At 45.4% G+C, this 9,657-nt stretch overlaps 1 long non-coding RNA gene across 1 annotated transcript; it reads right to left on the bottom strand.

Annotated features, from left to right (window-relative positions):
• Positions 1-5,682: 5,682 nt before the first annotated feature.
• LOC123943303 lies at positions 5,683-8,415 on the bottom strand. The gene is made up of 4 exons (XR_006818613.1): positions 8,312-8,415; positions 6,188-6,309; positions 5,983-6,075; positions 5,683-5,881 (listed from the first exon to the last, which is right to left on the bottom strand). It is a non-coding gene; the product is annotated as an uncharacterized LOC123943303 (long non-coding RNA).
• Positions 8,416-9,657: the final 1,242 nt, after the last annotated feature.

Here is a 9,657-nt window from a genome sequence, read left to right on the forward strand (position 1 = left end):
CATCAGTGATTGAGGCTGATGATTAGTGGGGCCGACAAACACAAGAGCTGGTGAAATATTGCAGCAGCTCCTATCGGGTCCCTCCGAGCACAGACACAGACGTCACATGAAAATTCATCCTCCAACTCCGCCTCGGGCAGCAGGTTGGGCTGGGGGGGGGGCGGTGGGTGGGGAGCAGACGAAGGGTCTGGTGCTTCTGCCCCCCTCCCGCTCCTGCTACCCCAGCTGTCTCCCTTGTTGAGAACCCCAGAGGCACCCGCAGCAGACATCACCCATCCCCATCTCTTGGTTGATGGAAATGCCTGCTGGAGACCGAATGTCCTTTAACCTCCCAAGTGAAATGGACCGTCAGTGTTTGGGAGCAGCCGCTTGGAGATCTCCCCAGGAAGCGCGGCTCCTGGTCTGGCAGGTGTGACGGAATTGTGTGTGATGCCTCCCTAGAGCCAGGAGTTCCCACGTACCCCACGGCTCTTTGCAAAATGTCCACAGCCACACCCCCTGCCCACAGCTTCCATTCGGTGACGTCATCACCATTTTACAGGTGAGGAAGCCTGAGGCTGGCCAAATGCAAAAGAGTGATGTCTCAAGGGTGGTGGGGGCAGAGGATCCGGCTGCAGGGAAAGCAAAGTCGAACTTGTGTTGGGTTAGAATGATGGTCCTCTCCGGCTTCTCCTACAACTCTTTCTCCTAGTTCGGGATAATGGCATTTCCTCTTTTATTGATTGTTCTAGTCTTCATTTCTTTCCATATTTAAGACAGACCATATACTTTGTGATGTTAGGTGGGTCCAAAAACTAGTTCAGTTTTTTCTCAACACGGCGTCACTCTGGGGTCTTACTAAATTAGAATCCCAAGGAGGGAGGGAAGCCCGGGAACCTGCATTTAACCAGCTTGTTGGATGCTTCTCGGGCACTCGACACTGAGGACCATCAACCCAGAGAGATCAGAGCCTACAGTCCCAGCTGCACAACCAGAAGAAATTTTGAACGAAAATAACTCCCTAGTCCATACCTCAAGGAGTCAGATCCAACTGGTCTGGGGTGACGCAGAAACACTGGTGTTTGTTAAGAGATTTCCAGGTCGTTCCAGTCAGCAGCCAGGGTTGGGAAACACTCAGAATGACAGTACTAGCGGAGTCTCCCCGATCCTACCCTCCACTGCCAGTTGCTAAATAAGATCGCATCCACATACCTCCACCTATGCGGTGTAACTATAGTAAGCAGGGAGAACATAAAAGAGGTAGAACGCGTTACTTTAAAAAAATAGTCACAATCATAATCATGTTTATTTTAGACCTTGGACACAGAGTCTAGGATAACTTGTATACACAGACACAATATTCCAGTTTATACTTCGAAAACAGCAACGCTCTCTGTAATGCGAGAATGAAGATATTCTAAGTTCTTATATGCTCCGCTTAAAATCCCTTCTCCTGGGGCACCTGGGTGGCTCAGTGGGTTAAGCCTCTGCCTTCAGCTCAGGTCATGATCCCAGGGTTCTGGGATCGAGCCCCGCATCAGGCTCTCTGCTCAGCAGGGAGCCTACTTCCCCCGGCCTCTCTGCCTACTTGTGATCTCTCTCTCTCTCTGTCAAATAAATAAATAAAATCTTAAAAAAAAAAAAAAATCCCTTCTCCTCCTGGGTAACTAGTGTAGTCACCCGGCTTGTATTTAATGTTTTTGGATAGCTTCTCCTGGGATTGTTTTAGGGTTCCGAGCTCCCAGAGAGGGGGTATATAAAGGCAATTTTCATCGTTTGAGCCTGATTTCACAGTGAGGCCTTGTTTCTCTTGAGCTAGTATTTGCATTCTAGACTTACTGACAATATAAAGTTACAAAACTGGTGGGTTATCTTCTTTGGTTTAGCCGCTGGGAAGCTCAGGCCGAACTTGCTCCTTCTGTCTGGCGGTGAGGTTATGATGCTGACCTTCATCTCCCTTTCCTGCATCAGGGTGTGAGTAACAAATACAGACAAAGGAAAATAAAGTAAGTAGGAGCTCGTTAGGATACTTATTGGGCAACCGTCTGTCATCTCTATCATTATCACCAGTAAGTCACGGACTCAGATGCCTGGATGGGGAGGGAATGGAAGGGATGGAGGCAGGGAATGGAAATGAGTGAAGTCAGCCCTGGAGGGCCCTAGTGGGGGGCTGCAAAGACTATGGAAAACTGGGGGGGCACATGCCCCCTTTAAGGCTCAGAAATTTGAAAAAATAATAAACTCCCCACTATGTTGGTCAGTCAAAACTATCTGCAGGCCACGTCGGGTCCACTGACAGCCAGTCTGCCCAGTCCACCGGGGCATGCCCAGGACCAAGGCTTCTAGGGCATAGACATAAGGGATAAGATTGTTTACACCAGTAGCCAAGTCCCCATGCCTTATTTTTTCACTTTAGAATTACTACAGCAGCCTGAATGGGGGAAGAGACATTCAGTTCCTGACTGAAGGGAAATCAGTGTTCAGGAACTCTTTCGTAAATGAGCTATGGAATGAGGTTCATGGTTTCTGCTCCCAGAAGTCAACTCTGGAGTGTTGGGAGTTACTGCAAAAGCAAAGTATGCTCATTGTAGACCAAACAGAACTATGGAAATACACCAAAAAGGAAACAAAAATATGTACAGGCAAAACACATATAGATGAGATAATGGCTTAACATCTCAGTACACATATTGTGGAGTGTGTGTGTGTGTGCTTGTGTGAGCGTTGGGCACAAACGTGCTTTTGTTTCCAACTTACATTCCTTCAGGAACATTCTTCTTCCAGGGAAAAATTTACTATTTTTCTAATTTATTTTCTTAGTCTCCAAAGGAACATGGTATGGGAATCACAAAATCTCTTTTCAACCTTATTAATCAAGTGAAAAAAAAATAGGAAAAAAATTTCAAAAAAATACTTTACAAAATATTTGAAGGAAACCTTCCGGAAATTAAAAATTATGGGTCTAAACTAAACGGGAAAAATGAAGAACAAATTATACCACAACACATCTCAGTGAAATTACTGAACCATTAAGAAGAACGCAAAAATCTTTAGGGTATTCTGGCTGAAAATATAAATCACTTTTAAGAAATAAAAGCAGGATGATTTCAAAATACTTTACAGTAACATTTTATGCCAGAAAACACTATTAAAAAAAATCTACAGGGTTTGGGAATGAGGAAAGTAATCACCAAATTTTATACGCAGTAAAATTTGTATTATATATAAAGACACACACACAAAAAAAAGACACACCCAAACTGAACGTCAACACACAAGGGATCAGAGACCTAAACATAAACATATGAGTGAAAACTACAAAAGTTCTAGAAGAAAATATTAGAGAAACTCTTTGCAACTTTGCAAAGTTTTTTTTTTTACATAAGAGAGAGCAAAGGTTAACCAGATAAAACACAAAAACACAAACAATAAAGGAAAAGTTAAGTAGACATGACCAAAATTTAAGACTTCTGCTTTCAGAAAATCATCATTAAAAAACAAAAACAAAAAGGGCAGCCTCAAATGGGAGAAAATATTCACAATATGAATATATGACAAGGAATTTGCATCCGGAGTGTAAGATCACTTATGGCTCAAGCACAAAAGAAAACCGAATTCTTCCTTTATTGTTTTTCCTGAGGTAGAAGGGAGAGGGAGAATCTTAACCGGGATCCACACCCAGCAGGGAGCCCAGCACGGGGTGTGATCTTACAACCCCACAACCATGACCTGAGCCAAAATCAAGAGACAGACGCTTAACTGACTGAAGCACCCAGGTGCCCCAAGAAAACTGAATTTAAAATGAACAAAACTTAAAAAAGACTCTTTACCAAAGATGTATGAAAGCTCACGAAGCCTGTGAAAAAATCTGCAGCCTTATTCATTATGGCAAATGCAGAAGGTAACCACAAGAGATGGCACTCTATAGCCGCAGAATGTCCACAATAAAAAAGGACCGACAACACCAAGTGTTGGCAAGGACAGGGGCCCAGTAAAATTCTCACGCAATGTGAGACCGCTTTGGAGACCACTTTGGCAAATTTCTTACAAAGCTAAGCATACATCTACCCTATGATCTAGTCATTCTGCCACGAGGTATTTACCCAAGAGAAATAAAAATAATAGCTTTATCTGTAATAGCTCCAAACTGGAAACAATCCAACCGTCCATGAACAGGTGAGTAATGAAATGATTGTGATATTTCCATGCAGTGGGACACAACCTAGCAATAAAAATGAATGAACACAACCATGTGGGTGAATCAGATTTTATGCCAAGCGAAAGAAGTCAGATACAAAAACATACAGACTTATTATTCCTTACATACAAAGTTTTAGAACAAAGTAAGCCAATCACTGCGATGGAAACCACATCAGTGGTTTCCTGGAGTCTGGAGTGGGGAGACATGGACAGTAAAGGGATACAGAGAAGCGTTGGGGATGACGGAAATGTTTTGTATCCTGGTGTGGAGACGATGGTAATAGGAGGTATATACATTTGTCAGGCAACAGCTTGACTTGTCTCTACTTAAAATACAATGTGCAGGGTTCCTGGGTGGCTCAGTGGGTTAAGCCGCTGCCTTTGGCTCAGGTCATGATCTCAGGGTCCTGGGATCGAGTCCCACATTGGGCTCTCTGCTCAGCAGGGAGCCTGCTTCCCTCTCACTCTCTCTCTCTCTCTGCCTGCCTCTCTGTCTACTTGTGATCTCTCTGTCAAATAAATAGATAAAATCTTAAAAATAAAATAAAATAAAAAAATAAAAAAAAATACAATGTGCAAGTTTCAGTTTATGGAAAGTATACCTCAATAAAAAGGCACGCTTTTTTCTTAAATAAAAAGGTCTCCTCCCTGATTTGAGGAAGTTGAGAGGTGACGTGGGGAGTTAGGGGGGTAGGAAAAGAATAAATGAAACAAGGTGGGATCGGGAGGGAGACAAACCATAAGAGACTCTTAATCTCACAAAACAAACTGAGGGTTGCAGAGGGGGGTGCGGTTGGGGGGGTAGGGAGAGGGAGGTGGGGTTATGTACATTGGGGAGGGTATGTGCTATGGTGAGTGCTGTGAAGTGTGTAAACCTGGTGATTCACAGACCTGAACCCCTGGGCCAAATAATACACTGTATGTTAATAACGAAATTAAAAATTAAAAAAAAACCTCTTACAAATCAATAATTTTTAAAAAACCATCACCCAATAGATCACCGGGCAATGAACAACCAAATGAAAACAAGTCAACAAAGCACAAATTAACATGAAAAGATGTTCAACCTCACTTATAATTAAAAACACATAAAATAACCATGAGTTGGGGCACTTGGGTGGCTAAGTAGGTTAAGCACCTGCCTTTGGCTCAGGTCATGATCCCAGGGTCCCGAGATCGAGTCCCACATCAAGCTCCCTGCTCAGCAGGGAAATGCTTCTCCCTCTCCCTCTGCCCCTTCCCCTTGCTCATGTGCTCGCTCTCTCTCTCTCTCTTTCTCTCCCTCTCTCAAATAAATAAATAAAATCTTAAAAAAAAACAACAACAACAGTGAGTCACTGCTTTCCCATTAGGTTTACAAATATTAACCAGATTTATAACACACAGGGTTTTCTGGGATATGAGGAAACAGGAACTCATACACCTCATCATTTTATAATGAATGTGATTTATTTTTATAATGAAACTTTTCGAAAACAAAACCAGTTCATCCCACTTTTTTGTCCCAAACCACTTGATGACTAATCATTGCTCACAGAAGTACGCAGTCCATAACGGGGCAGTCAAACCCTCTGTTCCTGGTACAATTTCCCAGCATCAACGGTATCTGTTAACGTTCACGTTCTCTCATTTAATCTCCACAACAGTCTTACGAGGTTGGGTCTTGCTGGTCCACTCGTCCATGCTCAGGACCTAGCATGGTCTGGCACATGGGACATGTTAAAAATATATATATTAATAGAAAATTGCCTGGGCACCCCCACTACTTTCCTCTCCCCTGCACCAAGTCCCAGTCTGTCTTACCTTTATGATGGATGTGCTTATTCAGTGTCCAGAGTTTCAGATGAAAGGTGGGAAGCAAGACCGGGTGAATGAGAGGTGGTCCTCGCCTTGCAACTGTGGAAGGTGAAGAACTCAGCTATGAACCCACAGTCAGGCCATAGTACAGCAGGCATCTGCTGGGTGGGCAGGATGCCAAGGCTAGCACCTAGGACAAGTGGGACAGAACCTCCAAGTTTGTCTGGATTTCCTCCTTCTTCCTTGATTTCCATCACCGAAGAGCCTCTCCTTGCTCCCGTCATCATCAGGACCTCTGCGTGCTGACCCGGGCACCACCTTGTTCCTCCTCTCCTTAAATACAAAGAGCCAATGCAACAGCATTCCCCATGCCCACCCTCACCAGGCGCCAGGCCGGGCAGCCGCTGAAACTTGTTTTGTCATTTTGTGTTCACAAAATCCTGTGGCATGAGGACCATTACCACCCTTGTTGGTGAGATGAGAAACAGGGAACAAAATATTAAGGAACTTGTCCAAGGTCACATGTCCCGTGACCCAGAAATGCTCATGACATTGGGTGCTACGTTCTTTCAAGGATCGTGTCAGAGACGGCCATGGGTGAGGAGCTGGAGGTCCCATGAGGTCCATTCCCTCCAAGGGCACAAATGGCCAGGATAACAACCCAGCTACGCTCCAGCCAGGTGGGAAGGGCATAAAATCAATGTGCTTAGAAAGTGTGAAATGATGGTACTTAATTATGACAGCAACAGGAGCACAGAGGAGTACTGTTTTTATTTTCCTTTCAGCTTCTTTAAGAAAAAAAAAAAGATTTTATTTATTTATTTGAGAGACAGTGCACAAGCGAAGGGAGAAGCAGACTCCCTGCGGAGCAGAGAGCCCAAAGCAGGGCTCAATCCCAGGACCCTGAGATCATGGCCTGAGCTGAAGGCAGAGGCTTAACCCACTGAGCCACGCAGGTGCCCCTGTATTCCTATCAGCTTCTTATCAGAAGGGACCAAAAACTCCAGACATTATGAACTGGGGTAGGGAGTTCTTTACCAAAAAGATTTTAGAAGCCGTGAGTTCCAGTCCCAATTCTGCCCCCATCTAGCCTTGAGGTAAGACACTGTAACTCTCAGAAGGGAGAGAGGATCTGGGGAGGACAAGGGTGGAAGGCTGTCAGGGGCATGGGCTGGAGGCAGGCAGGCCTCTCCTCTGAGGGCAAGGGACTCCAATCCCAGAGGGGGTGGGCTGTGCCCACAGTGCGGTCTGTGGGGGCGGTGACTCCCTAACCGGAGATGATCACTGTCTTCTGCTGAAGTAACACGTAGTATACCAACCGTGGTGTACAAGTTTCGTCTGTCACACACACCTCACAACCCCTCCCCCCCACCAAACTGGAGCATAACATAAAAATCTGTCACCAGAGAGAGTGGCAGCCATTTTGCTAAACAGATTGGAGGCAAAAGAACCATTTCACTTTCACGGTGGCTCCCAAGGGCTCTCTCGGTTGGAGGTAGCACCCTGTGTCTGATTAGAGACAGAGGGATGACAAGATGGGGCCACCATGGTCCTGACGGTCACCGAGTGAGGTCCAGCCTGGGGCCCTGCCTCCCACTTTCAGATAAGAACCGGCTTGGACTCCCAAAGAAAACCAGCTAAAGAGAAGAAACCACTCTCTCATCTGTAAGAACATTCCTGAGTCTCCCAGACTGTCCCGACGTCTTCAAGAATGGTCTCTGTGCCAGCTTCAATACTGCATTTGGTTGGAAGACGAGGACCCGCCGTCCCGGCAAGGAAGTCAAATTATCGCACAAATATTGCTTATTAAATAACATTTAAAAAATAGATCATGTTCAGTGGTGAAGAACTACTGAATTATCGAATTCCCCGAAGCATCCTATAGGTTTTAATGTGGCTCATGAAGCCCCATATTAAAAAAAAAAAAAAATGCAATAAGTAGTCGAAAAGGAACGCTGGGCTCCCTGTCAGAAAGCCTGTATGAGCCGACGCTAGACATCTTCATGTAATCTTTCCACTTAAACCAACGATTAAACAGATTAAACAGATGATTAAACAAATAAAGATTAATGAAACAAGTAAAGTAATCAAATCTGTATGGGTGTATAAACGGATGATTCCAGACAATATTAGAACAAATTGTCTAAAACTAATAGGGAACGCGTCCGCTCGGTACCCACAGCTTCTGTCGGGCTCTCGCTCGGATGTAATCAAAACATTTGTTTAAACGAAGATGGATAGGAGGCCCTAAGATGTCAGTCTCTTGAAAGAGAAAAATGAAACAAAAGCCGTGTCTTTGGTAAGGAGATTGGCACCTCCAACCGGGCTGTCTTACCGGGGAGGCTGCGAGCACCGTGTTCAGGGCGCGTGGATGTCACTCTGTTTGCTTGGTGAGCAGGCTCTGCCCGTTCTTGAGAACGTGAGAACTACTTGAGAACCTGAGAGGGGGAGAAAGAAACAGCTCACATCCCTTCTAGCTTTTTAAGAACCCCCCTTTTAGTTATTGGCCATTGAAACACTAATGATGGTATGGGCTTGTCTATTTCTTTTTCCTGGAAAGGTCAGCTATTCCCCTGTATTATTGGAAGGAATAAAATGCTACTTCTGAGCATGGATGTTCTACTCAGACTTTTGTTGTTGTTGCTGTTGTTAATTAAAACTAGTGAGGGTTTTTGTCCCTGTTTAGGAGAGTTGATTGGTTTCCACCACGCCCCGGCTGATGTGGAGGTTCTAACTGGCCACTAGCTCATAATTCATGGCGTAAGGAGTTTAAATCCTTGCAAGCCCACGCGTGGCCCTTGACCCAGCAGCATCCGCCTCCTGTGAGAGCCACTGCCTGCTGCATGGGGATCTGCGTTTTACCATTTATCTCGGGGAGGGTTTGAGAAACTCTGATCTGCATGTTTTGAGCCCTTGTGAAATGTCCTAGGCATGCTGGCAAACGGAGGGAGAGGCAGAATGGCCATGATCGTGCTCCAAGGTGAGGCTCTGTAAGAAAGGCTTTAAGAAATTGCTTTGGGAGAATGGCTGCCAGGCATCTGCTGCCAAGTCGCCTCAGGGACCCAGGGCACTGTGTTGGTCCTTGGAGCGCCCTTACACAGCGTCTGTCCCACCCGCCGTGGCCTGCCCACTGTGGCCACCTGCACCCATGGTGCACTCAGCTTAAGGAAGTGTTTGATCATCAGTTTGCAAGCAACAGAATCAGACGAATTTAAGCAAGGGAAAGGTGAGTTGCTTGCTTTTTTTTTTTTTTAATTTTATTTATTTATTTATTTGACAGAGAGATCGTAAGTAGGCAGAGAGGCACGCGGGGTTGGGCGGGGGGTAAGCAGGCTCCCCGCCAAGTAGAGAGCCCGATGCGGGGCTCGATCCCAGGACCCTGAGATCATGACCTGAGCCGAAGGCAGAGGCTTAACCCCCTGAGCCACCAAGGTGCCCCTATTGGCTTGAGTTTTTTAAAAGATTTTTTATTCATTTATAAAATGAATAAAATGAGGGGGGCAGCAACAGAGACAATTCCGTAGTGACCAGGGAGCCCAACACAGGGCTCAATCCCAGGACCCCCAAGATCATGACCTGAGCTGAAGATAGACGCTTAACCACCTGAGCCTCCCAGGGGCCCCTACTTGTTTGTTTTTTAAGAAGATGCAAAGCGCCTCACAGAATGCACCGGTTGGCTGG

Source organism: Meles meles, chromosome 6 (genome assembly GCF_922984935.1).
Source record: "Meles meles chromosome 6, mMelMel3.1 paternal haplotype, whole genome shotgun sequence".
Classification (NCBI taxonomy): Eukaryota; Metazoa; Chordata; class Mammalia; order Carnivora; family Mustelidae; genus Meles; species Meles meles.